The sequence below is a fragment of the Seriola lalandi genome, unplaced genomic scaffold (genome assembly GCF_002814215.2).
Source record: "Seriola lalandi dorsalis isolate HSWRI2012SDOR001 ecotype SW California unplaced genomic scaffold, Sedor1 jcf7180001966709, whole genome shotgun sequence".
Classification (NCBI taxonomy): domain Eukaryota; kingdom Metazoa; phylum Chordata; class Actinopteri; order Carangiformes; family Carangidae; genus Seriola; species Seriola lalandi.
In genome coordinates this window covers 1-5347 of record NW_019437377.1, presented here as the reverse complement: position 1 = coordinate 5347, position 5347 = coordinate 1, and the positions used below count along the sequence as shown (strand labels likewise).

Sequence of the window (5347 nt, the reverse complement as noted above, 5' to 3'; positions counted from 1 at the left end):
GTTTTTATGACTTTTTATGTCTTACTATACTATGACGTTTTTATGACTTTTTATGCCTTACTATACTATGACGTTTTTTTGCCTTACTAAACTATGTCGTTTTTATGCCTTTTTATGCCTTACTATACTATGTTGTTTTTATGCTTTTTTATGCTCTACTATACTATGACATTTTTGTGACTTTTTATGCCTTACTATACCATGACATTTTTTGCCTTACTACATTATGACTTTTTTATGAATTTTTATGGCTTTTTATGCCTTACTATACTATGACGTTTTGTTGCCTTACTATACTATGACGTTTTTATGACTTTTGATGCCTTATTATGCAATGACATTTTTTTGCCTTACTATACTATGACGTTTTTTTGTATTACTATACTATGACTTTTTTGTGACTTTTTATGCCTTACTATACCATGACATTTTTTGCCTTACTACACTATGACTTTTTTATGAATTTTTATGGCTTTTTATGCCTTACTATACTATAACTTTTTAACGACTTTTTATGCCCTACTATACTATGACGTTTTGTTGCCTTACTATACTATGACGTTTTTATGACTTTTGATGCCTTATTATGCAATGACATTTTTTTGCCTTACTATACTATGACGTTTTTTGACTTTTTATGTCTTAGTATACTATGACATTTTTTGACTTTTTATGCCTTGCTATACAATGATATTTTTTTGCCTTACTATACCATTACTTTCTAATGACTTTTTATGGCTTACTATACTATGAGTTTTTTTATGACTTTTTATGCCTTGCTATATAATGATGTTTTTATGCCTTACTATACTATGACGTTTTTGTGACTTTTTATGCCTTACTATACTATGACATTTTTTGCCTTACTATACTATGACTTTTTTATGACTTTTTATGGCTTACTATACTATGACTTTTTATGCCTTATTATACTATGACTTTTTAAGCCTTACTATAATATGACTTTTTATACCTTACTATACTATGACATTTTATGTCTTACTATACTATGACTTTTTATGCATGACTATACTATGACTTTTTATGTCTTACTATACTATGACTTTTTATGCCTTACTATGCTATGAAGTTCTATGGCGTTTTTTCTTTCCTTAGTGTAATATTGCTTTTTATACCTTACTATACTATGAAGTTTTATACTTAACTATACTATGATGTTTTGTGCCTTATTATAATATTTCATTGTTATGATGTTTTATGCCTTAGTATACTACCACTTTTCTATGACTTTTTATACCTCACTATATTATGAATTTTTTATGACTTTTTATGCTTTACTGAAAAGATGATTTCCTCTGAGATGAAAAACTGAAAGAATGAACACTATCAGACCGACAACTTAACATTTCAATGCTGCTGGTTTTATTCATGCATGAAGGACAGATCTGGTACAAGGCACACCAAGTCCTCTCTCTGAGTAACAAAAGCTTGACTCCTTGTTTGGCCGTTTGCTCTCCTGTGTGTGTGACAAGGTGATGTTGGAGATCTGGATATCTGGACATATTCAGGTCTGCAGGGCTTCTTAGATGTTACTCCTTCTTTGTCAGGGCTCCTGAGATCATTCTCCATCCTTGGGACTCTAAATATATGTAATCACACATCACTTATTTTATAAAGTCAAAATTACATGCATGCAATGACTTTTATGCATTACTATAGTATGACTTTATATGCCTCAGTATACTACTGTATGATATTTTTAGGACTTTTTATGCCTTACCATACTTCATTGTTTTTATAACTTTCATGCCTTACTATATTAGTTCGTTCTTATGACTTTCTATGCCTTAATATACTATTTTTTTAATAACTTTTTATGCCTTATTATACTATGACTTTTTTTACTTTTAATACTTTATTATACTATGACTTTTAATGTCTTACTGTACTATGGAATTGTATGCCTTTTATGCCTTAGTATACTATGACCTTTTTACACCTTATTATACTATGACTTTATATGCCTTACTGTAATATGACGTCTTATGCCTTACTATACTATGTCGTTTTTATGACTTTATATGCCTTATTATACTATGACTTTTTTATGACTTGTAATGCCTCACGATACTATGTCGTTTTATAACTTTCATGTCTTAAAATATTATTTTGTTTCAGTGACTTTTTATGCCTTAGTATACAATGTTTTTTACAAATTTTTATGCTTTACTATACTATGGCATTTTTATTACTTTTTATGTTATACTATACTGTTTTTTTGTGACTATTTATGCCTTACCATACTGTGTCATTTTTATGCCTTATTATTGTATGACTTTTTTATGGCTTACTTTACTATGTCGTTTTCATGATTTATTATGCCTAACTATACTATGTCCGTTTTATGCCTTGCTATAACCATTCTTTTTCATGACTTTTTATGCCTTACTATACGACATTTTTGTTGTTTTTATGCCTAACTATACTATGATGTCTTTTTGACTTTTTCTATAATTTCATTTACATGATTTCTTATGCGTTACTGTACTTTGTCAGTTTTATGCCTAGCTATACTATGACTTTTACATGACTTTTTATGCTTTACTATACAATGATGGTTTTATGACTTTTTGTACAATTTCATTTTCATGACTTTTCATGACTTAAAATACTATGACTTTTTTGGCTGTTTATGCCTAAGTATACTATGACGAATTTATGTATTTTCATACCTTACTATATTATGTCATTTCTATGCCTTCCTATACTATGATTTTTTTATGATTTACTATACTATGTTGTTCTCATGACTTTTTATGTCTCATTATACTATATTGTATTCATGACTTATTATGCCATATTATGTACTGACATTTTTATGACTTTTTTATACCCTTACTATACTGTCGTTTTTATTAGTTTTATGCCTGACTTTACTATGACGTTTGTATGACTTACATGAACTAAAATACCATCACGTTTGACTTTCCATACCTTACTAAATTGTCATTTTTGTAACTTTTCATGACTTAGTATACATAATGTTTTTATGACATTTCTTGATGTAACATAGTATGACATTTGTATGACTTTTTATTCGTTACTATGCTGTCATTTTTGACTCTTCATACCTTACTATACGTTGTCAGTTTTATGTCTAGCTATACTATGAATTTTATATGACTTTTTATGCTTTTATCTATACAATGATGGTTTTATGATTTTTTGTACAGTTTAATTTCCATGACTTACTATACCATGTTTTTATGACTTTTCATGTCTTACTATAACATGTAAATCTTATTACTTTCAATAGTTTCATTGACGTGACTTTTTTATGACTTTCTATACTATGACGGTTTTATGACTTTTATACAATTTCATTTTAACGACTTACTATACTTTCAAGCTTTTATGAATTTTCATGCCTTACTATACAATTTTTATGCCTCATTATACAATCATGTGTTTACATCTCACTATACCGTGGCCTACTATACTATGTCTTAACCCTAACCCCAATATTCACATAAAAGCAGTTGATGGACATTCTAACCCGACTATAAACTTCTACCTATCACAAATTTTGTTTATTTTGGTCGTCTTGGAAACAGAAGAAAGGAGGCTGAAATTTTAAGTTAGAACTTAAGACAATATTCATTTATTATATTTATTCAAACAGTTAAAGTGCAGGAAGAACTAAAACACAGGGTTAAGGGCTCAATGGCCATCACAGTCAAGACTGATATCCTAATCTAAATTAACACACGCTAACTTAACACAAGTGCTAACTGGTGCCAACTGGTGCCCAAGCTGACTGAAATAAACGTGGATCCTAGAATATAGAGAAGAGTCTCGTTAGCATTGTTAGCTCATAAGAACAGTGTCTAAAAATACTTGTTAACACTCAGGTCGTTAAAGTGAACAACAGTTTCTTTAGTCCCTTTTATTTGGTTTCCTTGGAAACCACTGAGCCAGTCTGAAGCCAGCAGCTGAAGCAGACAGGTAGATTTTTAGACACTCCTTTCAGTGACGTGAAGGGGGCATGGTCAGATGTAAACTTGGTCTCCTAATGTCTCTGTTTAAATAAAAATCAGTGGTTACTGTGATGACAGAGCACTGCCATCTGATTGGCTGCTGTATCTGGGGTGGGCAGAGTCAGTCTGTCAGCAGCAGGTGAGGGGGCGGAGCTCCAGCAGCCATAGCAGGGGTCAGAGGACAGAGATCGTTGTTGAGTTTGAGTGGAGAGCGTCGCTGCTTCCTGAGAGGAACTCTATTGGTAAGAGTCTGAAGAAACACAGACAGAATTCTGCGCTGTGATTGGCTGAAAGGAGGCAGTGTTTTATTACCTGATAACAGCTCGTCATCAATAAACATGTATACTGTTTGTAGATCCATTATCTGCAGTTAAAAAGATCATTAAGGGCTGAAGAAAATGTATTAAAATGCCTTAATATATAATATATTAAATTAGTTTATACATTGATTAACTCAATATTTGACACATTTGTATTTGCACATTGAATGAAAATGTGTCATCATTCACATTCATCTAGAAATTAACAGGAGACTCATGAAGCCCTTTACATCTACGTCATTAAGGCCTTTTCAAATTAAGGGCTTTTTAAAGGCTTTAGATTTTCAAACTAAAAGAAGGATCTCTGTCTGATTCAGATCTCTGTGTGTTTTCATGGGCATTAAGGGTTAATTAAGGAGATGTTCAGGGATTGTTGTTAAACAGATAAACTGTATTTACAATGACAATAATGATGATGATGACAACGATGATGATGATGATGACGACTGACCAGGCGGAGTCGTTGGGCGTACAGCGGCTCTGGTTCGTCTGGTTTCCTGGTTGGCATGGCGACATGCCAACGCTGAAGTTCTGCCATTATCTCCGTCAGACTGAAAAGGACTGCCGGGTCAGCACGGCAACGATTGATCAGCTCCACCAAGCGCTCCTTATAGTGCAACCTGTCGTGACAGACAAGTGAGACAAACACACCATATATTCTGACTGGGATCAGACTGGGAGGCTGTTACTGGGAGAACTGGTCTTACTGGCAGTATCCTCTGTATTCAGGTAGTGCAGGTTGACCACAGGGCTCCTCCCGTCTGCTGCCATCATCTCTCAGCTCCAAAACCAAACATACTCCTGAAAATGAACAGTCGAGTCAGTCATTGTCTAAAGGTTCTCCTGAGAACCTGAGACATCCTTAAGGACAGGTTGGAGGACCTTGAACAGACATGGACACGAATGATGATGATCACGGCACAGCACAGATAGACTTTATTACCTGTCGATAACGCAGCTTTGTGATTTGGAGGGGGGGGGGGGGTTCTACCTGTTTTTGTGTTTCTATATTTGTGGTTGTTTGTCTTT

The 5347-nt window shown here is 33.1% G+C and overlaps 1 long non-coding RNA gene across 1 annotated transcript; it reads right to left on the bottom strand.

Moving 5' to 3' along the window:
- Nucleotides 1-3592: 3592 nt before the first annotated feature.
- On the bottom strand, nt 3593-5309 carry LOC111650237 (uncharacterized). The gene is made up of 3 exons (XR_002760379.2): nt 5026-5309; nt 4770-4938; nt 3593-4248 (listed from the first exon to the last, which is right to left on the bottom strand). It is a non-coding gene; the product is annotated as an uncharacterized LOC111650237 (long non-coding RNA).
- Nucleotides 5310-5347: the final 38 nt, after the last annotated feature.